This window comes from Scardinius erythrophthalmus, assembly GCF_964197995.2.
Source record: "Scardinius erythrophthalmus genome assembly, chromosome: 2".
Taxonomy (NCBI): Eukaryota; Metazoa; Chordata; class Actinopteri; order Cypriniformes; family Leuciscidae; genus Scardinius; species Scardinius erythrophthalmus.
The window spans coordinates 1523857-1549204 of record NC_138222.1 but is presented as its reverse complement, the minus strand read 5'-3'; the positions used below and the strand labels follow the sequence as shown (position 1 = coordinate 1549204).

General features: G+C 40.4%; 1 long non-coding RNA gene and 1 pseudogene across 2 annotated transcripts in view; one reads left to right on the top strand and one right to left on the bottom strand.

Annotated features, from left to right (window-relative positions):
• Positions 1 to 25348, top strand: part of LOC308685994 (gamma-glutamyl hydrolase-like) — a 70090-nt pseudogene that overhangs the window by 29593 nt on the left and 15149 nt on the right. Inside the window, exons 3-7 of the transcript XR_014032228.1 lie at positions 13420 to 13457; positions 20335 to 20385; positions 21126 to 21210; positions 22495 to 22633; positions 23881 to 23987. The product of XR_014032228.1 is annotated as a gamma-glutamyl hydrolase-like (transcript). The remainder of the gene's footprint in view (positions 1 to 13419; positions 13458 to 20334; positions 20386 to 21125; positions 21211 to 22494; positions 22634 to 23880; positions 23988 to 25348) is intronic.
• On the bottom strand, positions 2951 to 6248 carry LOC308687058. Its single transcript, XR_014029685.1, has 4 exons — positions 6092 to 6248; positions 5483 to 5547; positions 4779 to 4822; positions 2951 to 3823 (listed from the first exon to the last, which is right to left on the bottom strand). It is a non-coding gene; the product is annotated as an uncharacterized lncRNA (long non-coding RNA).

Genomic DNA, 25348 nt, shown 5'->3' with positions numbered 1-25348 from the left:
GCGTGGCCCCGCTGGGCATTACTGGTTGTAGCACCACCCCAGCAGAATACGTCCCTGGATTGAAGGTCCAGTGGCGCCGCAAACCTGCTCCATCTCTACCATCTCAGATAGGGGTGCCCCAAATTTAGTGAATCAGGCAGACTCCTGGCCTTCTTTCTTTTATTTTGTTTTTATTCTATATGCAAAGCACTTTGAAATGCAATAGTGTGAATATTTAAACTCCTTTATATGTAAAGCATTTTGAATAACTTAATTTTTCTTGCTCTCATTTTGTGATTTTGTGCCACTCTAATAAACCCATTTGATGGAATTGTCTGTTGTGTGAACCTAATATGCTGCAGCAGGAAATGTTCAGTTTGCATTAGCAGTGACTTGATACAGACTTTTTTCACAGCTACACTGCATGATAAAGCTGTTGTTCTCTTGTACTTGTATGGCACTTCTACTCCACTACATCTCAAAGGGAAATACTGTACTTTTTACTTCACTACATTTATCTGACAGCTTTAGTTGCTTTACAAAGGTGGAGTTTTGCACACAAACAATATGAAGAGTATAAATTAGGTACTCAACAGTTTATACAAGAACAGTTAGTGCATTAGTTGATCGACAGAACTTTAATTGCCAGCTATTTTTTTAAGTCATGTCATGTAAAAACATTTCATGGTTCCAGCTTCAGAAATGTGAAGATTTTCATCTAGATTATTTTAATAGATATTTTTAAACATTTTTAGGTTTAGACTGACAAAACAAGCAGTGTGAAGGTGTTACTTTTGGGCTATGGGCTCTCGATTAATAAAAAAAAAAAAAATCAGCAAATTCATCCATAATGAAAAATTCATCTCATGCAGTCAGAGACTAAACTGTTCACCCACAACCAACTACAACAGTAAAATCCTGCTTTTACATTAACACATGAGGAATAATAATATCATGATAACAAATTATTAGTACTTTTACTTAAGTAAATGATCTGAAAACGTCATCCACCACTGACATCATTTGAAAGTACTATTTGGACACCTAATAGGCCCTATGCACAGCTGCACTACTTCCTGAACTTCAGCCAGCTCCTTTGTTTCCTGTCTGCCATTATTGGACAAACTGATTAATCCAGGTGTGTCTGATTATTGTTGTTGGTCAGACACACCTGGATTAATCAGTTTGTCCAATAATGGCAGACAGGAATCAAAGGAGCTGGCTGAAGTTCAGGAAGTAGTGCAGCTGTGCATAGGGCCTATTGCATCTTTTAGATTAATGCTGATGCTCATAAGTTCATGACTCTATCTAAAACACCCAAATAGTCTGTTTTTTGCTTGGCTGCGGTACATACATATGTGCAGTATTGTTATAATACTAAATTTCTAAAAAAATATATAAAAGTTGAGGTCGGGGCCTCAAAGTCCTCACTGAAACTATGCCTGAGCCAAGGCTGTGTCCATGTAAAGTTAAAATTTAAACTTTGTTGTAGGACTAAACCAAATATATGGTTGGAAAGGGCTCGACCTGGAGAGTAACATATGTCAGTCTGAAGGTTGTAAATGGCTCCTGCTTTGAAATATTGACCTCTGAACCTTGACCTTGGTGCATGTTTGAAAGCTTGTCATTCAGGAACAGAAAGGGCTACAGACATGAAACCAACTGTTATAAATAGCTGTTGACTTCAGCTATATGACTATACCCATATGGGTAGAGTCACCAAGAGGTTTTGCTATCAAAAATGGTCAAACTTGATTTTCACCTATTTAACAGTAAGGTATTTAAAATTGTATTACACAAATGTGATTCCCATCCCCTTTAACCCATCAGTGTATTCTTGCATCATTATTTACAAATCTCAATTTCAATATATTGAGACATATATTTTTAAACTACAATTCCCTCTAGCCGCGCCATGCCACTTCATACTAATTAGTACCATATTTGTAGTTTTTTCTGTTTGCAAACGTTAGGCTGTGATTAGGGTTGTAAAAAGATGTATGCACTGAATATATTAAATATCTAGTACAGCCGAACTAGTACTTACACTGTATTTAGGTGTTGTGTGATATGCAAAAGTAAAGATTTTGGTTTATTTCGGATATTTTCCGAGCTGGAAAACAGAACAAATCAGCGTCACAGTAGTTCTTCCGGTTTGCAAAATAGGGTTTTCTAAACACATATCATGATAATATCTTAATGTTTAACTGCAGCCGAAGCATATATTACAATGAATTTATGTGGTTTACTTTAAAAAAGCAAACCGGTGATTAAGGCGATTTTAGCAAGTAGGCCCATATACACGCGTTTCGGGATTATGTTCACACTCGGCTGGAGTTACATAACGTACCTCCCTAACTACACATCGGAAGTGTAATTTAGGAGCTTTAGGCATTTGTATATTGTTTAATTAGAATTTCTAAATGTTTGTTCGGCCGCTATGACTTAAATAAAATTGTCACGTTACACAATACTGCATTTTGTTAGTAAGGATTAAGGTGCTATGTAAATTACGTGGTCAATGATATGAACAGTGTGTGGTCAATGATATATGGACAGACCTGAAAAACACCCATAATAAATTAAAACATTTACAGTGCGTACTCACGTTGTTTGTAATAGGCTTAACTTACTAATATAAGGCTACAAATTACTCCTAAATGTGTAAATATGTATATAATTTCCTTTCTCTTTTCCTTGTTGTTATACAGGTATACATTACCTTTATCAAAGTCTCAATAGGCTATTAACTTTGCTAATATTAACTCTCCTTATGTGATTTATGTCCATATTAAATTCTGATTGTGGATTTACTGATTATCAAATAAAGTTTAACTGGAAGTTTTCAACCATCACAGATAGCTGTCACAGATTGTCAAATAATAATAAAAGACAAATCTGAAAATGTCACATAGTACACTTCATTTATTTTGTTAGGTATAGTTCATGACAGTGAAGTGAATAACAGAAATGGCAAATGAACAACAAATATAGTACCAAAAACAGCACTTTATTTAAGATGATCTCAATTCCCTTATTTGAAGTGTGTGTGTGTGTGTGTGTGTGTAGTCCCATTTGTGAAATGCACATTTTCATTCCCATCAAAAAATTAAATAGTTATTTTACATTGTCAACACACAATCAGCTTCAAGATGAGTAACTGCTACATAGGGTTAGTCCAAACAGTATGTTATGCAAATAAGGACATGGAATGATTTCATAGTTAATTATGATACTGTAATTTAGCAAGAGGTTGAAAGATTGATAATAAAAATTAAAGCATTTCGAAACCTGTGAATAAAATGGGAAGTTGCTCATGTAGTTTAATTTTATATTTGTGGCGGAGGTTATTTAATATGAAATCTTTTCAATATTGAGCTATGTCCCCCAATAAAGCACTCCAACTGTGTGTGTCATCAGTGAACTGAACATTTTGGTAGTTGTGAAAGGATCAGTTGTTATGATCAGTCAAAATACAATCAACTGTAACGTTTCCATGGTCTGTTGGCAACAAAACAATCCATATAGGGGTCCTTCAAGTTTAAGAAATGTTAAGTCTGTTGACTGTTGCACTTTATTGAATCCATACAGATAAAAGAGGCTGCAACAAGCTTGAATAAAAACCATGAAGAATATTAAAGTTCAAATTACATTACAAACTGTTTAGCTGATGGAACATGACAATGTTATGGAACAATACAAGTGGACAACAAAAAAAGATGTAAAGAAAATACACTTAACAAGAACAAGGAAAAAAATGCATGTTTGCAATGTATGTTGCATATTTGCAGGATAGCTGCATGGGAATCAGGCTGGCTGCCAGGATGGAGGCCAGGTCTTTCCACTGGGAAAAACATAAATGAATAGAGGGAAGTTGAGGGAGAATTAGTTAGTATAATACACATTGAATTGATTGTCATGAATGTAACATTTACTGTTTTACAATACTTTGCAGAGTAATGCAGAGCATCAAGAATCTGTTGTTCCAGAGTGGGGACGAGGTGAGCAGCTTAAAAGGTCAAAATGTTGTGGAATAAAATAAATCCTCTGACTTACAAATAAATGTATCCATTGGCAGTGTACTAATCGTCAAACCCTGAAACCCTGATGTTTCCTCTGACTATACCATCAACATCTCCAATCACTGCATTCCTCTTCTAGAGACTTGCAGCAGAAACTCAAAAGTGAATAATAAATACTCAAGCATGCACATCATAATCTAAGTTAAGTCATTAAAAGTACTTTATAAATCCCCTTGGGAAAATTCAGATGGGTAATTTTGTGTAGCCTGACCTAAGCCAAAAGACAACAGTCCATGTACGTTGACCTGAAAAATGCTTGGAATAAAGACTAGCTAGTAGCTATATGCTGAATTATTGGAAAAATGTTGTGTAAATAATGCATCCCTACTTTGCGGCCCTTCCATAGTTACATTTAAATAGTGAATTTCACTTTTGGTTTCATATGGCTGTGGATACACTCACAATTGTAAACAGCATACAAAAACTGTTTGCATGATCATTTTTCTTTAATAATCTCTACCCAAGACAATGGCTTGTCAACAATCCCAACAAATGAAAACAGTACATTACACTACCTTTATTCATTTAGCCGACGCTTTTATCCAAAGCGACTTACAATTGCTGTTTATGTCAAATGTCGCACGCCTCTGGAGCAACTAGGGGTTAAGAGTCTTGCTCAGGGATGTACAGAGTACACTCTCTGCCAGTACAGAGAGATCCAAGAGCCCAATAATAAAATGCATGTAATCGTACATAACCAAAAGCTATTTAACATACCACATTGTGCAGGGCTGCCAGTCATAAAGATGTTCTGTCCTCCCCTGTGGCAGGAAGACAAAGACATTGTATTACTGTATGTTATTTAAATATTGTACTTTAACAAGGAGTGAAAATATATGAATTGTTGACAGTTTATATACTGCATATTTAGAATAATAGTCATCAAATAAGATCCATGACTGACACTTCAAGCTAAAGGTATTTACAGGATGCCTACATATACAGCTCAATGTTGTGACTTAGACAACAGCATTTTGTCAAGGTAACATTAAGTAATCACTGTGAAGCTGCTTTCATACAATCTGTATTGTAAAAAGCGCTATATAAAAAGGTGACTTGTCTTGACGTGGGTGTCTTTAGGGGTAATAATTGTTTTTTTTGGGGGATAAATAATAAAAGCAATAAAACCATTGTTTTTATAATCACATATTTGTTGCTGCATTTTAAGTGAAATTTAACTTGGTTAAGGTTTTGAAATGACAATAGCCAATAGCATTATTTAAAGGTATAGCGGAGGATCTTTCCGAATTTTAAATAAGTCCCGCCCTCTCCACTTTTTGAAAAGTTTGATTGATTCACCAGAATGATTGACAATTAGGAGGACCAATAGTATAGGGATTCCACCCGGAAATAAAAAATCCTCCGCTATACCTTTAACTAATTGAGAGGAAACACTGTTATCCAGTTAGTCATTGTCCTACCTTCCTGTTCCTTGTCTTTATTATTTCACGGACTGGGAACATTTCAAGCCGATTGTGAGGGCAATCTGTAATTGTAAGGAATATATTATTTGCACCAATGTCCACAATATGTGTAGTATTTTTTGTGCAGGAATAAATTCACAATGCACACATTTATGCATTTTTCCCACTGTTTGTCATTAGCACATTTAGCTCCTCCTAGTGAGATTTGAGAACCACAGGAGTATCAAAGACTGCATGGTTCTATTCAGAATCTTTGTTTCTTTGCCATCCGTTCTTTATGTTGTGTCTCCTAATGGACTGTTTACATTTTACATCGCTTTCCACAGAGCAGATATATTTTACACTGGTATTCTTTACACTGGGACTTTAACTTTGCAGCTCTCTAATTACAGGGATGTGTAGACAACCATCAATTCAATTACTATTTATAGAAAATAATAATAAAATAATATAGCATATAGGCATACAGTATAATTGCAATCCTGAATCAGATCCATAATAAATCAATAATTTTTAGAGGGTTTACAAAAATCACATTAACTTCATGACGATTATGCGGGGGTAAAATGTCTGTACAATACATGCCGTGCATAGACTAAAACACACCTTTAATTTTTTGTGGTCTTTTACGTTGCCATGGACCCTGCAGTGGTGGCTGCACAGCTGGGACCTGGTGTGCTGGTTCATGGAAGGGTGGAGCTGGGTGTGGTGGTTCCTGGATGGATGGAGCCAGGTGTGTTGGTTCCTGGATGGATGGAGCCAGGTGTGCTGGTTCTCGGATGGATGGAGCCAGGTGTGTTGGTTCCTGGATGGATGGAGCCAGGTGTGCTGGTTCTCGGATGGATGGAGCCAGGTGTGTTGGTTCCTGGATGGATGGAGCCAGGTGTGGTGGTTCCTGGATGGATGGAGCCAGGTGTGCTGGTTCTCGGATGGATGGAGCCAGGTGTCCTGGTTCCTGAATGGATGGAGACAGGTGTGGTGGTGTGTGGTTGGAAAGAGACAGGTGTGGTGGCTCCTGGATGGATGGAGCCAGGTGTGCTGGTTCCTGGATGGATGGAGACAGGTGTGTTGGTTCCTGGATGGATGGACCCAGGTGTGCTGGTTCTCGGATGGATGGAGCCAGGTGTGTTGGTTCCTGGATGGATGGAGCCAGGTGTGCTGGTTCTCGGATGGATGGAGCCAGGTGTGTTGGTTCCTGGATGGATGGAGCCAGGTGTGGTGGTTCCTGGATGGATGGAGCCAGGTGTGGTGGTTCTCGGATGGATGGAGCCAGGTGTGTTGGTTCCTGGATGGATGGAGCCAGGTGTGCTGGTTCTCGGATGGATGGAGCCAGGTGTGTTGGTTCCTGGATGGATGGAGCCAGGTGTGATGGTTCCTGGATGGATGGAGCCAGGTGTGTTGGTTCCTGGATGGATGGAGCCAGGTGTGGTGGTTCCTGGATGGATGGAGCCAGGTGTGCTGGTTCTCGGATGGATGGAGCCAGGTGTCCTGGTTCCTGAATGGATGGAGACAGGTGTGGTGGTGTGTGGTTGGAAAGAGACAGGTGTGGTGGCTCCTGGATGGATGGAGCCAGGTGTGCTGGTTCCTGGATGGATGGAGACAGGTGTGTTGGTTCCTGGATGGATGGACCCAGGTGTGCTGGTTCTCGGATGGATGGAGCCAGGTGTGTTGGTTCCTGGATGGATGGAGCCAGGTGTGTTGGTTCCTGGATGGATGGAGCCAGGTGTGCTGGTTCCTGGATGGATGGAGACAGGTGTGCTGGTTCTCGGATGGATGGAGCCAGGTGTGTTGGTTCCTGGATGGATGGAGCCAGGTGTGCTGGTTCCTGGATGGATGGAGACAGGTGTGCTGGTTCTCGGATGGATGGAGCCAGGTGTGTTGGTTCCTGGATGGATGGAGCCAGGTGTGCTGGTTCTCGGATGGATGGAGCCAGGTGTGCTGGTTCCTGGATGGATGGAGACAGGTGTGCTGGTTCTCGGATGGATGGAGCCAGGTGTGTTGGTTCCTGGATGGATGGAGCCAGGTGTGCTGGTTCTCGGATGGATGGAGCCAGGTGTGTTGGTTCCTGGATGGATGGAGCCAGGTGTGGTGGTTCCTGGATGGATGGAGCCAGGTGTGCTGGTTCTCGGATGGATGGAGCCAGGTGTGCTGGTTCCTGAATGGATGGAGACAGGTGTGCTGGTTCTCGGATGGATGGAGCCAGGTGTGCTGGTTCTCGGATGGATGGAGCCAGGTGTGCTGGTTCCTGAATGGATGGAGACAGGTGTGGTGGTGTGTGGTTGGAAAGAGACAGGTGTGGTGGCTCCTGGATGGATGGAGCCAGGTGTGCTGGTTCCTGGATGGATGGAGACAGGTGTGTTGGTTCCTGGATGGATGGACCCAGGTGTGCTGGTTCCTGGATGGATGGAGACAGGTGTGCTGGTTCTCGGATGGATGGAGCCAGGTGTGTTGGTTCCTGGATGGATGGAGCCAGGTGTGCTGGTTCTCGGATGGATGGAGCCAGGTGTGCTGGTTCCTGGATGGATGGAGCCAGGTGTGCTGGTTCCTGGATGGATGGAGCCAGGTGTGCTGGTTCCTGGATGGATGGAGACAGGTGTGTTGGTTCCTGGATGGATGGAGCCAGGTGTGCTGGCTCCTGGATGGATGGAGCCAGGTGTGCTGGTTCCTGGATGGATGGAGACAGGTGTGCTGGTTCTCGGATGGATGGAGCCAGGTGTGTTGGTTCCTGGATGGATGGAGACAGGTGTGCTGGTTCTCGGATGGATGGAGCCAGGTGTGCTGGTTCTCGGATGGATGGAGCCAGGTGTGCTGGTTCCTGGATGGATGGAGCCAGGTGTGCTGGTTCCTGGATGGATGGAGACAGGTGTGTTGGTTCCTGGATGGATGGAGCCAGGTGTGCTGGCTCCTGGATGGATGGAGCCAGGTGTGCTGGTTCCTGGATGGATGGAGCCAGGTGTGCTGGTTCTCGGATGGATGGAGCCAGGTGTGCTGGTTCCTGGATGGATGGAGCCAGGTGTGCTGGTTCTCGGATGGATGGAGCCAGGTGTGCTGGTTCCTGGATGGATGGAGACAGGTGTGCTGGTTCCTGGATGGATGGAGACAGGTGTGGTGGTGTGTGGTTGGAAAGAGCCAGGTGTGGTGGCTCCTGGATGGATGGAGCCAGGTGTGCTGCTTTGTAGATGGATGGACCCTGGAGTGCTGGTTTGTAGACGGATGGAGCAGGGTGCGGTGATGTGTGGTAGGAAGGAGACGGCTGTGGTGACGTGCAGACGGATGTAGTCTGGGTTGCTGGTGTGCCAATGGATGGAGCCTGGTTTTGTGATGCTGTGGCTGGTGTTTCCTGTTGTGGTGACTGGATATGGTTGGTAGGGGTTAAGTCACACGTCACCAAATGTAAGACGAAGTTCTCCTCTTCTTGAGGTAGTTGGTCTGGGTTGAGTCTTGTCCAACCTATAAATGGACATGGAGAACACACAAATATAATATATAATATGCAAACGCCGGTGCTGACCGGTCTACTGCCAGTGATGCATGCACTCGTCGGGAAAGTGGCATTAAGCAAAGTTGAATCTTCTGTAAAAACACTGAATACTGCTCTTATTAATACATGTGCAGAAAAAACATTAGTTCAAAAATCGGGGTTGACTTGCTTTATTTTTTATTTCAGCCAGTGATGTTGGGAAACATTATATGTTTTGTAAAAAAAACATACTGCACCCTGCTCTTATCAATATGCTATTAGTTAAATAGCATTAGATAGCTATTACCGATGTTGGGAGAAACTGTTTATTATTTTTTAAATATGCACATTGCTTCTCTGTATAGCATCACCTGGTCGGAGAGGCAGCAATGTGTAAAGTTTGGCTGATTGTTGACTCCTAATGTTAATTATTGTTGTTCCAGCAAAGTGGATTGATTTCTAAAATAAGTGGACTAAACAGGTTATCTGTCACTTTTTAGAAAGGGGCAGGGCGCGGGATAGTAAAAGTAATATAGTAACATGACAAGTAATGTAACTAGTAACTTTTAAGTCCCTGTAATAAGTAAAGTAATATTATAACTTTTACAGGAGGAGTAACAATTCCCTGAGTAACTTGCCCAACACCGGTTGTGGTCTCAGTGACTTTCATGCCGTTAGGTACTTTTTTGCACATCCAATCTCTATTCGCAGTGGCACAAGTAGTAGATTTACTTTGACTATGTTTAAAAAAAATACATTAACATTAACACAAGTTAGTCTTAAAGGGCAAAATTAGTCTCTTGCTGTTTGTAAACACATGATTCAAAGTTGGCCCATGCAGAGAGAGCGGCGATTGAGCGAGCTCCAAAAGAGAGTGAGCAGTGTTAGCAAGAACAAAGCAGTGAATCAGAGAAATAAAAGGTCTTCTGATTGTTTCATTTCGGTTACATTCTAAAGCACAAATAAACATGACCCACCTCCACAGAACCCTGTTGGAAAGAGCGACTTTGGCGGATTTTGTGTGAATACAGCCGAAGCCACCATCAGCCTTTAAGATATGTCTGCTATAAGTGTGTGTGTAGCTCAGACACACAGACCTGTATGATGGAGAGAGAACACAGAGGAAAGAGATGGAGACAGCAATGCAACCTGATTGCTACGTTACTATAGAGTCAGAGTCCTGGGCCCGTATTCTTAAAGATTCTAAGAATCCTCTCAGAAAACTCCTAATTTAGCTTAAAAACTTTTACATAGGAGTCTTAGCTTAAGAGTGATTCTGAGAGCAACTCTTGAGCAAGGAAAAAACAAAAACTTTTATCTTAGTGAGGAGGCGGGGCTGACCCCGTTGCTATGTGTGACAAAATCTTTTGAAGACTGTGATTGGTTGGTTGTCCACGAAGGAAAACAATTTTTATGTATAGGGTCTATTCTAAGCCTTCACATTGAAATTACATGCGTAATCTGGCGCTATAGCATTTATGTGCTGTAACGGAGATGTTAGCGTGTCTTTAATAAGATCGGTCACTAAACATGATCTCTGCATTATCTAATCTATAGCGTCTTATAGGCTAACTCACTGTCCATTGTCTGCAACACATTTCTTCTCCCTCTTCATCTTTCTGCCACTGTAAACGCCCACATTTCTAAGAATTTTTCTAGAATTTTGTCACTAGGAGCTACTCTTTGCATTAAGATTTTTTATGAATACGGGACCTGGCTTTTATTTTATGAGAAACCACAGGAAGTCCTGTTTCCCATTTGCGCTAGCTTCCCAGCTGAGTGTTTAGGCTCTTTAAAATGACTCTAGGTTGCAGCTAGGCTACAGCCAGATTAGAATTTCTAGTCTTTGCTGTTTGGAAATGTACAGGACAACACCAACAATTGTACAACGGATAGTGAATACATGCATGCGTATGCATTTCAAGGTTAAATAAATGCAATCTCACCTTCAACCATCAATTTATAGATGGCATCCACATTATCAAGGCATTTCTTAGCGGATGTGCTAAGGTGGGCATGCATTGGCAGCATTAGTTTTGTTTTAGTATGGCACGTCCCTGTCACCACCTTAGGAGGATGGGCAATTAGCAGCAGGGGCTTCATGCCAAGGGCATACAACTTCTCAAGCTGGAACAGAGAGGTAGAGAGATCAATTAGATACACAAAACTGTAGTTTACAGCTGAATTTTACAATTTACACTGGGACGGCAGTGGCTCAGTGGTTCATGTAGGTTGTCTACAAATTCGGAAGACTGGTGGTTCAATCCCTGGTTCCACTGAATCAAGTGTCGAGGTGTCCATGAGCAAGACACCTAACCCCAGCTGCTCCCGACGAGCTGGATGGTGCCTTGCATGGCTGACACCGCTGTCGGTGCATGTGTGAAGTTACATCAAAGCTAGGAAACATCTACAAACAATTTTTACATAATTTTTGGATAGATAAATGTGAGGATATGTATGAGTTTCAACTCCCTAGATATAATAGTAGGAAAAAACAGTAAACATGAATTATATTCTTATTAATAGTGTGGATGTGAGGCAATTTATTAAACTAGTCAATTTATTTGCTTATGTCAAAATAATAAAACACTTTTGGTGAATGAGATGATCGGAAAACTACATACCAGAATGGCAGCATCATCAAGAACGTGGGACTTATTTTTATTTTTTTTCATAGATGCCAACCACTGCTTCTGCTGACTTTTAAATTTTTCCATCTTTTTTTGGAGTCTTACATTTTGGGGTTGTGGATGGTTGCAAAATGAACAAATTTTAAGTCCACAATATATTTTTTCCCCGCAGTTTGGGCAGGTCTTTTTTTGTGACCCTCCAGCCATTTCTGAACAGAAATAGATAGAAGAGAGAGAGAGATAGATAGATTGAAAGAGTGATTAAAAGAGAGACAATAACAGAAAGAGAGAGATCGAAAGAGACAAGTGAGAACGAGAGAGAGTGGCTCTTAAAAGTGCCGTTGGTTTGATTTGTGTGCGTGTGTGTGTATGTGTGTGTGTTGGTGGAGTCAAAGTGTTGCAATATAGCTGTAAAACAAGAAAAAAGCAAAAGATTGTTAGAATAGCATTTGTAGTAAATGATCATTTCTTAATTGTTAGGACAGAGTAATTGTACTTATTAATTGACTATGTATCAATCACAAACACTACGTACAATACAAATCAATCCTTACTGTGCAAATATCAGATTTGTACCACATTCACTTGACACAAGCAAGTACCAACACAAATCTATTTTTATTTAGGCCTACAAATAATGGAAAAGGTGGTCTTCTACTGTCCTGTTGCATAAAACGCTTCTCATAATATCTACTGCTCTCTCTTCTCAATGTCACACATAACTAAAGTAACAATTATGATTCAGTGTCTTCTAAAATGGCAAAGTCTTACAAAAGTATGGCACGAAAGTGTTACAGGATAATTATGTTAATTACAAGTTAATTATGCATTAATTATATCAGGTATGAACGGTCATTGACATTGAGTCGCACTGAGCAGTCAAATCCTCTGGAAAGACTCCCGGTCCACTTTTTTATTCTAGTCCATCCCCGATTGCGGTAATTCTCCTTAGTTACACTTCTGACATTTACTATGCACTTTGAATAAAACTTTAACCACTGCAACAACACGTTGTTAATTGTTGTCCTCACAACACATGGACAAATACATGAGTTTAAACTGATTTTTGTTGTGGAAGTGCCACATTCCTACTGTGCCGGGGACGGGACAGCTGTCATTTAGCTGGCTAGCTAACGTAACGTAACTACTTCGGCGGGTAGCCGTGTAAATGATAATGCAACACTAACAAATTCAACCTAAAATCCATGGATGATTAAATCCAGCTACAACTAAAGAAATAACAGCAAAGGTTTTACGTGCTTTTTAACAAACAAACACCCCGAGGGGTTTACTGTACTTACTGTAGTCATGTGGCGGGAGAAATGAGTGGTAAAAGCGCGGTGATTATGGGTAAGAAGCGTGCGTAACGTGACGTATCGTTGCCGTGGTAACGACTGAAAGTCTTCTGATTCATAATAATAATAATTAATAATATTCGCTGCTATGACAGACAATACATTTGAAAAGAATAAAATATCGTAAATGGTTTAATAAAGTAAAGGGAACGATCTATTTAACACAGCCTCGGGCCATTCTTTAAAACTACTCCATCTATAAATGGATAGTTATATCACAAACAATTTACTGTTATTTAGACAACAAAAATCGGAAGTAATACACTACAATAAATTATAAAAGGAGGACGTTTCGTAAACTAGAAAACAACATTTACCGCTGCCCACTGTGACGTTGTCTAACCAGGGAATCCGTGTGTCCACCACGACAAATGAGCCTCATTGACTTTGTATGGGTGTTGTTTTCGTGGTGCCGACACGTAATTGTAACACATTACGTGCCACCACCACGCAAATCGGGGTTAAGGGGTCGTGTTCATCTCAGTCAAGTTCCTGGAGTCCGCGGGCGCGCGCGTGATTCCGGTGATGTGAGTTTTTGATTGATTGATTACTTTATTATTCCCATGGGGAAATTGGGAATCAATATTATCCCAATGGGGAACCAACAATGTACATAAACATAAAAAATTGGCTTTTATTCTTGGTATATAAAATTACATTGCAACTAGGGCTGCACGATTTGGGGATAATGTCATATTGCGATTATTGAGGTCAATATTGCGATATAATAATGAGTCAGCTTGCTTGGTTCTCAGGGAAATTGTACAGATTAGTGATAATGCGGAAATGTGTGTTTCTCATCTCAAACTAGCAAAGACAACTAAATGCAGTGTTTTCGAATTAAAATTATATTTTTTACAAAATTAAATATGACATCTTTGCATTACTGCAAACTTGTTATTGTCTCAATAGTACAATAGGATAAAATAAATAGAATAATAAATAAGAACATATGCATGTTAATGAAAATAAGATTTTGAACATTCTGTCGAGATAAACGGACATTAAGCATGATGTAACATATGCTTTATAAACTCATCTGTGGATCATTTTTGGTGTAAGTGTGTGCAATTTCCCTGAGAACCAAGCAAGCTGACTCATGAAACCATGTGTTTATTATACAGCAATATTGACCTCAATAATCGCAATACGACATTTTCCCCAAATCGTGCAGCCCCAGTCCGCAATCGCATACTTCCCTAAAATCAAAAGGCAAAATCAGTGTGTGTGAATCCCAGGGCCGTGCACAGACATTTTGAGGGGCAGTGGCTTAAACCAAAAAAGGGGGCACTATAAGGAGTTTGACTGCAGTATCATCTTAACCCTCCTATTACCTTTGGGGTCAATTTGACCCCATTCAGTGTTTAACGTCTCAAAATACATACTTTAAATTTTTTTTTTTGCTTCATATTTAAAGACTTTTCCTAATTTAATGGGGACAACTGGGTAAACATAAAATTAACATGATGATAGGTTTTCAATTGTCTGTACGTACTTTTGTAGCATCGGTGTTCTTTGGGGTCAATTTGACCCCAGGCTCATTTTGCTGTATAAAACATATAAGAAATATCTTTTTTTTTTGTTCACACATTGGTGATTAGGCACAAATCCCACATTTATTCTGGATGATATTGAGGTCATTATAAGTTGAGATTTTATGATCTTCAAAAACCTTCCCTCTGCTTTAGGGCCCTAACCTGACATTACCATATAGGCCTACTTGAAGTATTGCGAGAACCACTGATAGTTCACACGATATAGTGGAGGGGGGAATCATAATTCTCACAAGAAATTAGATATTTCCAGTGCCAATTATATATTTCCAGGGAAGGGAAAATATAATTCTTGCAAGAACTTTGATATTTTGTGCCGTGTGGGAGGGGAAAACATAATATAGGGGAGGAGCAAATGTATGAAAGCTTCCACAGAAGCCTTATAAACCACTTCTCTTTGTGCTTTGTGAGCTCTCTCTTTATGCTCTTTCTCAATTGAAAATTACCTCTTAGCAAAGTTTTTGGGGGGTTTTTTTGGGTTCTATACGGACCTGTTCGCCAGCAAGACACCAGTCGACCCGCCCGAAATGCAGGACGACGCCATACCAGCCATCCCGTCAGTGTTGACCAGTGAGGTCAGGCATGCGATCCAGAACATCCAGAAAGACCGGCGCCAGGGCTGGACGGAATCGAGGCCGAGCTGCTCAAAGAGGGTGGGCCGATGCTTTGGGCAGCATTGGCCAGCCGTTTCAGCCACTACATGGCGCAGAGAAGAACACCAGATCAATGGAAGATGGCCAAGACAGTGCTGTTGTACAAGAAGGGTGACCGCGAACAGCTGAGGAATTATCGGCCAATCTGGCTCCTGCCGACCGTGTACAGGGTCTTCACCAAGGTGCTGTACAACCGACTAGCCAGGCAGTTGGACGAACAACAGCCACCCGAACAGGCCAGCTTCCGGTCTAGCTACAGCACAATGGACCACATCCACGTGCTGAACCAACTGCTCGAATGCTGCCGGAAGTACAAGATGCCCTTGGTACTGGCCTTCATAGACTACGAGAAAGCCTTCGACAGCATAGAGATCAATGCCGTACTGCTCGCCCTACAACAACTGGGCATCTCCTACGAGTACGTGGACCTTGTGCGGGAGCTGAACTGCGGATGCGCCACCAACATCACCTTGTTAGACCGGACACTTCCCACTTGAATGACAGGGTGCAGCTGTGGCCAAATTTGAAATTTTTGCTGCTTCAGTTGCTATAATGTTGATTCACATTTTTCTAGATTATTGTGCAGAGTGATCAGTGGCATTTTACATAATTTCAAAAAGCTTTATCACAAAACCCCAAATTTCACTGTTTTTGTCCTTGGCACCAAATTACCAGCTAACATCATTTTACTAATCATATCATCAGCACATGATTGCTATAAGGAAGGAAGAAGTGCTTCCAATCATTGTGTTCTTCTGTTAGCAATGGTTTCCTCCAAAGAAAGATGGAGGATCATCTTTGCATCAAAATGGCCTCCATTTACCAGATCATCGAGAGCTTCAAGAATAGAGGTTCGGCTGCTGTGAAGAAGGCTTTAGGATGTCCCAGAGTGTCCAGCAAGTACCAGGAACTTCTCCTCCTGAGGAATCATTTAGGGAATCGTGTCACCACCAGTGCAGAACTGCTCAATATTGGCAGCAGGTGTGTGTGAGAGCATCTGCACACACAGCGAGGCCAAGACTTTTGGACAACGACCTGGTGTCAAGAAGGGCAGCAAAGAAGCCACTTCTCTCCAATAAAAACATCAAATATTGGCTGAAATTCTGCAGGAAGTACAAGAATTGGACAGCAGAAGACTGGTGCAAAGTTAATGTATCTGATTAGAACATCTGGAAAATCGATTTTCCAGAGAAGAAAAGGTGAACGCTACCATGAGTCCTGTGTCGTGCCAACAGTGAGGCATCCTGAGACTATCAATGGGAGTGTCATATTGACCCCAAACCTATCCTTGATAAAATATATTGTATAATATAATAAATAAATAGCTATTAAAACAACAAAAATATATATAATTTTTAAATTTTAGATAAATCAGTGACATTTTATAATGATTTGCTAATTTGTCCATAGTCGTGCAATAGGTATTCTGGATGTATAAGGGGTGGGGCTGGGGCTGGGGGTGGGGGGTTGGTGGTTTTTTATTTAAAGGGCTATTTAAGTAGTCAACAAAGAAACATAAAGTACCTGACTTAAACCTTTGGGGAAAAAATCAAATTGTGGGGGTTTAAATTGGTGGGGTCAAATTGACCCCAGTGGGTAAAAGATGTTGGTAGATTTGAGGGTAACAGGAGGGTTAATATAGAGAATTAATAACAACTCTTTTATAATCATGGGCAATTAGATTACAATTAGGATTTAGTGCTAAATCAATTTATGTTGTTATAATTATTCTTCCAATTAAATAATTAAATGTCTGTCTTTCTTATCACACTCTAGCATATTTATTTACTGTCAGCCAGTTTAACTGTCTGATGTGGCTGATGCTCAGTGGGCTCTCCCGCACTCTCTGAGCTGCCTCATCTTAAATGGAAGTATTAGACATTTCATTTAATATTATACAGTTACAGTACAAATTGAAATGATAGTAGGTTACAACAGTTATAAAGTCACACCGGGGTAAAATGCACATTTGACTTAATTCTCTTTTAGACCACTCGATGGCACAAATTCAGCTCAGCACTTCTTTTCATAAACGCTTTTGATGATGGACTTGGAAATTTGGCTGATCCTTGATCAAAGTTGATTCTGTACTAATTTGATCTAATATTTTATGTTTTTTAAAACGTTTTAGACTTATGTAGCAATTTAAATACAAAGATCTCAAGAATCTTTTAGTTTTTAAAATAATTTTGTTACTTTACTTTTTGATGACAGTATATTTATTGAACAAACATTCATTATTTAATTTATCAAAATAACCCCCCCCAAAAAATTTTATAAATTTTGCTAAAGTGATTGTTTTGAACAAGTTTCAACTCATGCATTATTAAAAGCATTTTAATTTAGCTAAAGTATTTGTATCGATACTGTGTGTCTTTTGTGCCGTGCTGGTTTTACCCCGTGTGTACCTCCTTGCCACCTCATACATTTTTAAACTAACAAACAACCTTTATGATTTATTTTCACACAAAATCTGTTGCTCATCAATTTTCAAACATGTACTTTTCTGCAATCATACACTATGGGAGTAGTGAAAAGCAAATGTTTCTTAGGGTGTGCCTTTAGACACCGTGTAACCTACTATAGCCTACTAAGGCACTATTCATTTAGATTTGAACTCATTTAGATAATTTATAGTATATTACCTTTTTATTATGTATAATGTTAATATGGTCTTATTAAAATATTAGAAATATGATGTATGTTATACATAGATAGTATCAACTAAGGCAATTGATTATAATGGGAAATATATTTACAGGAGTTAAAGTGTGAAAAACTGTCTGATAAATAATATATAATAATTTACCCGCTGGCTTTCTAGAACTTTGAATCAATGTTTGCAATGTTGAATGGGCTTTAACCTTTCTTTGCTCTTTCTCACTCTGTCTTCTTCTAATTGTGTGAAGGCATTGTTTTTTTTGTCTACAAAATCTGCTGACAACAGAAAATTTTATTTATTTATTAGTGTTATTTTACAGTGAGGAAAATAAGTATTTGAACACCCTGCTATTTTGCAAGTTCTCCCACTTAGAAATCATGGAGGGGTCTGAAATTGTCATCGTAGGTGCATGTCCACTGTGAGAGACATAATCTAAAAAAAAAATCCAGAAATCACAATGTATGATTTTTTAACTATTTATTTGTGTGATACAGCTGCAAATAAGTATTTGAACACCTGAGAAAATCAATGTTAATATTTGGTACAGTAGCCTTTGTTTGCAATTACAGAGGTCAAACGTTTCCTGTAGTTTTTCACCAGGTTTGCACACACTGCAGGAGGGATTTTGGCCCACTCCTCCACACAGATCTTCTCTAGATCAGTCAGGTTTCTGGGCTGTCGCTGAGAAACACGGAGTTTGAGCTCCCTCCAAAGATTCTCTATTGGGTTTAGGTCTGGAGACTGGCTAGGCCACGCCAGAACCTTGATATGCTTCTTACAGAGCCACTCCTTGGTTATCCTGGCTGTGTGCTTCGGGTCATTGTCATGTTGGAAGACCCAGCCTCGACCCATCTTCAATGCTCTAACTGAGGGAAGGAGGTTGTTCCCCAAAATCTCGCAATACATGGCCCCGGTCATCCTCTCCTTAATACAGTGCAGTCGCCCTGTCCCATGTGCAGAAAAACACCCCCAAAGCATGATGCTACCACCCCCATGCTTCACAGTAGGGATGGTGTTCTTGGGATGGTACTCATCATTCTTCTTCTTTCAAACACGTTTAGTGGAATTATGACCAAAAAGTTCTATTTTGGTCTCATCTGACCACATGACTTTCTCCCATGACTCCTCTGGATCATCCAAATGGTCATTGGCAAACTTAAGACGGGACTTGACATGTGCTGGTTTAAGCAGGGGAACCTTCCGTGCCATTCATGATTTCAAACCATGACGTCTTAGTGTATTACCAACAGTAACCTTGGAAACGGTGGTCCCAGCTCTTTTCAGGTCATTGACCAGCTCCTCCCGTGTAGTTCTGGGCTGATTTCTCACCTTTCTTAGGATCATTGAGACCCCACGAGGTGAGATCTTGCATGGAGCCCCAGTCCGAGGGAGATTGACAGTCATGTTTAGCTTCTTCCATTTTCTAATGATTGCTCCAACAGTGGACCTTTTTTCACCAAGCTGCTTGGCAATTTCCCCGTAGCCCTTTCCAGCCTTGTGGAGGTGTACAATTTTGTCTCTAGTGTCTTTGGACAGCTCTTTGGTCTTGGCCATGTTAGTAGTTGGATTCTTACTGATTGTATGGGGTGGACAGGTGTCTTTATGCAGCTAACGACCTCAAACAGGTGCATCTAATTTAGGATAATAAATGGAGTGGAGGTGGACATTTTAAAGGCAGACTAACAGGTCTTTGAGGGTCAGAATTCTAGCTGATAGACAGGTGTTCAAATACTTATTTGCAGCTGTATAAAGTACAAATATATAGTTAAAAAATCATATATTGTGATTTCTGGATTTTTTTTTTAGATTATGTCTCTCACAGTGGACATGCACCTACGATGACAATTTCAGACCCCTCCATGATTTCCAAGTGGGAGAACTTGCAAAATAGCAGGGTGTTCAAATACTTATTTTCCTCACTGTATTTATTAGTGTTATTTATATTAGATTAGATCAGGTAAAATAATTTGATTGAACAAGAATTTTAATTTTCTTCCAAGAACATGGATATTTTGCTTAAGTTGTTTGCACTATTTGAAGACTGTAGGGAACTTTTTCCTTCTTCAAATCAGAGATCAGAAGATGTTGGGATATAACTTCCTCCACAGTACTCATAAAAACCTACTAGTGAGATTCTGTGGACACTTTGCTATCATGAGGCCACGGGAGGGCATTTATAAATGACAGTGAAGTCACATGATTATGACAACATAACAAATGTAGTATATATTCATAATATATTTCATAAAAACATACTTTTTAAATGACTGCTCAAGAGAGTGTGTGATGTGGGACGCAGGCAACCGGTGTTGTTCAAATCGTTTGCTGCAAATTAGAAGGTTATTTCATTTGCGTTTTGTAAATTTCATTCATATTATATTTCATAAAAACATACTTTTAAGAATTATAAGGTTATTTCATTTGCGTTTTGGTCATAACCTGCACTAATGGCAACTGTATTGTAGAAGGCTATTCTCTGATCAGTTACTGAATCAGCACTGAAGTTTCTCATGAAGTTTATTTTAATGTTCTGTAGGATCAATAGGACTGAAGATGAGTACAAGAGGCTGTTTAAATCCATAAATGGGTGAGTAAATCTGTTATACTGTAAGTCTGTGTTAAAGACGTGATTACAGTGAGGAATCGGAGACTCTCTCCAGGGTTCGTACAGCGTGCTTAAAGTTCTTGAATTTGAGTTTTTCCTGGAAAAAACACCTTGAAAACAGCCATATTTACAAAAAAGGTTCTTGAAAAGTGCTTGACTTATTTCAATACAACATATATGATTTTTTTTTTTTTTTTAAACACAAATACAATCTTTTCAGGCAATATTAACACTGATAAACCCCCATCAGACGTGTTTTCGATACCAAGTACGCCAACATTATAAAATAAAATATTATTTATTGAACAATATTAAAGAAAACAAAGCATTATAAACTTTGTATTTAATATATATTATTAAATACGTTGTATGTTGTATTTTGGATACCTTATGTATGTAATTTGAGTTTAAAAATTCCTAAAGATACTGTTTTATAAATGCGATCTCTGATTAAGGTCCTTGAAAACCAAAAAAGTAGTGCTTGAAAAGTCCTTGAAAGTCCTGAAATTTACAGTTTCTGTACGAACCCCCCCCCCCCCCTCTCTCTCTCTCTCTATTTCTCTCTCAATTCAATTCAGATGAGCTTTATTGGCATGAAATAGCACAATATTGGCAGAGCAATAGACACATATACAAACATGTAGATAAATAAAAGGGAAAAAAAACCTTTCCATATTAAACATAAATATATCACAATTAAAGTATATTTCCTCTCTCTCTAGAGTCCTGTTCCCTGGAGGCAGAGTCAGTTTACAATCATCCGGATATTCCAAAACCGCCACCATTTTCTACAGGCTCGCTCTCGAGGTGTGTGTCAGTCTTGCACTCTGTATATGCAATACAAAATGTTGTGGTATTTTAATTTTCCATTGCAGTATCTAGCGATGCACGATATTTATAAAATTCTAAATTATAAAATTATAAAAATATTTTTTTATATTTATAATAAAAAATGATTTCCTTCAGCTGAGACACTTCGGATGCGCACTGTTCAACATGATGGTTTTGAATTGCTTGAAATATGATTGGAATCAAAAAAGAAAAACATGCGCAAGTGTGTCATGTCGGCTACATAAAATGATCATGAGAACATTATAATTGTGTGTTTGAGACGTGGATATTAATGGTGAGACTTTTGTTTTTCAGGCTTTAAAAAATTATATAAAAACTTTGAATCAGATTTCTCAGCCAATATATCAGTTATCGGCTTTCAAATTCAGGGCCCTATCTTGCTCCCGCGCACAGCGGACTCTTCCCTCCACAGACGCACGTCGGTAAATTAGGGAATGAACTTGCACTCCCGGGGGCGGTTCAGCGAAAAGAGGAGGCGTGTTCCGGCACAAACGTTCCCTGGTGCTATTTTGCAGTTTCAGAAAACAATTCCTCCACTGACCAGGAGAAACCTCGTCTAAAGTCAGAGGCGCGTTGCACAAGTTATTCAGATGCTATTTTAAGGGCGCATGCTTGGCCATAATGTAGCGTGTGCACAACGCACACACACTTTGATTCTCTCATCTACACAGAAGCAGCAGTTCTCAATTTTAGAAAATCATACATTATTACAAGGAAAAATATTCCACACGAGGGAAATCATTGTTGTGTCCATGAAGATGTGAAAAATAGGCATAAATCTAGCTTACACATTTACCCAAATTATCATACGCCTGTTTAACCGAAGCTAATCTGGGTGTGTTTCTCCGTCCCCAATGTCACTTCTCTGTGTTTTACGGCCCTGACGAGAACGTCGGTCTCCTCGGCTGTGAACCGCTCCTGGCAAATCCGCCGTTATAATAGCAATCCGCCATGGAACAAGCGCGCCTGCTCTTAAAGGGAATGTGAGATGTCGCTCTGATTGGTTTATTTCCCGTTATGCCCAAACCACACCTATGAGTAATGAAGCTGCTTCAGACCAACACATTTTAGATTTGCGCCGGGCGCAAGGCCGAGTCCCGCCCACAAAGTTACTTGCGTTTCTTGCTTGATACTTGCGTTTCAGATCGTTAAAATAGGGCCCATAAAGTATAATCGGTTATCGTACCGGGCAAAATTTTAATATCAGTGCATCCCTACAGTATCTCTGTGTGTTAACAGGCCAATTCAAAGAGGGATTATTTCCCAGTATGGGGAACCTGTTTAGGGTTCGAGATGCTCACACTGCTAACCAGCGGCAAGTCGCTCCTGTCCCACACAAACACTGATGGAGTCGCTCTGCCCCTGAACTTCACTGACGGTAAGAAGAACACTGGATAAAGTTACATGATGGTTAATGTTTATTATCAGTTTACTTCCAGTGGTACATTTCACAAAAATGGATTACTTGTTACTCAATGACATACTGTGAAGTTCCCTTTCGAGAACGGTCACTCGTATTGCGTCTGCTAGACACTATGGGAAAACTCCTTTTCTCGGGAATATTGAAGCGTTAATTTAAAACGCAGTGCAGCTGCACAGCCAGCACAGTGCAGAGCTGTATAGCGTGCTGATTGGCTGGGCTGCAGGAACTTCACGAACCTATGGCGAATCGGTGAGGGCGCGAACCTATCAGGGCGCTTCCCGCCTCGCACGTGCCGATACCTGCCAAAATGGTACCTGTGGCTGCTGACTATATAAGCGGCCCATTTCACCATAGGAATCAGATTTAATCTCCTTCAGCAACGGCTCACCTCTTAGCTGATTTTGAGTGCCGTCATCTGCTGATTTGCCGTTTCCCGAATAGTATCCTTTATAAAGAGCAATTCCTAAAGTGCAAATTTCTCTAACATTTTTATTTCAGTTGGCTGACTTAAAGCCTCTTTTGCTCAAGACCGTACTCTTGCTAGCCCTAGCATCGGTCAAGCGAGTGGGTGATTTACATGCGCTCTCCATGAATGGTTCCTGCCTTGAGTTTGGGCCTAACGACTCCAGAGTCGTCCTCAAACCAAGACATGGCCTTCAATGCCCCATAGGCGTCAGGGCCCATTCCACAAGGGGCATGGCCTCTTCATGGGCATGGTCCAGTGGCGTACCAATTGAAGACATTTGTGCGGCGGCCGCTTGGTCTTTATCGTCCACATTTGTAAGATTTTATAACTTGGATGTGCCGGCTCTGCAGGCACGAGTCCCTTCCCCTGAAGGGCCCAAACCTCTAGGTATCCCTTTGTGTACTCCAACATTGGTCCGGTCCCCGTTGGATTTTGACTTTTAGTTCTACTATAAGCCTCGGGCTTCACTTCGTCGTCAGCTTATAGCACTGCGTTTTGAAATGGGTTCCCATAGCGTCTAGCAGATGCAATACTCGTTCCCGTTACTCTCAGGGAACCGAGGTTGCGTCAGTACGTTATTACCATGGTATGGTACCGCTGCAGTGCGGCTAGTATCAATTACTCAGAAAAGTGATGAATATTTTTTGTTTCCAAATAAGTGAGCTTATTAAGTCTTGATGTTATCATCATGATAAACGCATAAATAAAAGTGCTGGTTTAATCCGATGCGGTTTAGATGTGAGAGACGGTCGACTGTTCAGAGAGTTTCCAAAGGAGCTTCTGAAATCTCTGGCCACCGAAAGGCTCACAGTAAACTCTCATAAGTGGAGTATTACGACTGAGGTAACAATCATTACTCTTCACCATTCAACTGATAACCCTTCATCTCTGGCTTCTGATTAAAGGTGCAGTGTGTAATATTCAGGAGGATCTGTTGACAGAAATGCAATATTATATTCATAACTATGTTTTCAGTGGTGAATAAAGACCTTACATAATGAAGCATTATGTTTTTATTAGCTTAGAATGAGCCATTTCTCTCCACACACACTGTGGGTCTGCTTACATCGACATGTTTCTACGGTGGCCCTGAGCGCAGGCCCGGCGTCAAGGGGGGGCTTGGGGGGGCTTAGCCCCCCCTAAGATGATCTCAAGCCCCCCCTTGCGGTGATCTGAATGATGATTATGTGACTGAGTGTTCGTGCAGGGTTCGCCTAAACACTTTATGAATAAGATAACAATAAACGAGTCGAGAACTGCCTGAGCTGTTCTTTACTTTAGGCTATTAAACGTCTCACACACATGTGAGAGGAAAACCCGAAGACCGTGACACCCCAAGTACGCAATGCATGACCTTAATTGCCTATCTACGCAAGCCCCGAGGGGAAAATGCATTGCACAGACACACAGAACAAGCGCCAGCACATCCAGAATTAATGCATCATATACACAATCAAACATAAGGTCTGTTACAATTATTATTATGAGGCTACTTTTATTATCAATATTACAATTAATTAGCCCCGCAATAATCTCATAGCGCACTGCATAACCGACGCGCAGCGATGAAGATGTTATATTAGTCCTCATTTAAAAAACAACGTGTTTAACACGAAATAATAATAAAAAAAAAAATCACCATGGGCCACAAGAGAAATATTAAGAAAATAAATTAAGGTTAGGCCTATACGTTATCAGCACGTTGAGTAGATTCAGCTCTCATCGGTCAGTTTTTAGTTTCACTTTCTATAGTGAATAATTGAATGGGATTTGATAGTACTTCTTCACCGACATAACTCTTGCTCAAAGTGCTTGCCTTCATAGTTTAAAACGCAAATATTTCAAATGTTGCGACGTGACGTTTTTTCTTTTTCAACAATTGCGCAGAATGATGGACAACAAGCACATTTCGCGCACGTCTTAACACCCCCCCCCCCGTCACGCAAGCCCACCTAAGAATTGTAAAAGCCCCCCCAAGTAGTTTGTCCTGGAGCCGGGACTGCCTGAGCGGACAAACGCATTTCCTCACTATGTTGTTCTTCGTGCAAAGAAGCTTCAGCTAAAGTCAGCGAATAAAACACTGACACAATGATGATCAAGTAACAATAATATTCACAATAACATATTGCTTTATTGAATAATTAAGTAAACCTAATTTCTTAATTGATCTTTGTAAAGAAACCTCATTGCTTAACTACTCTCTG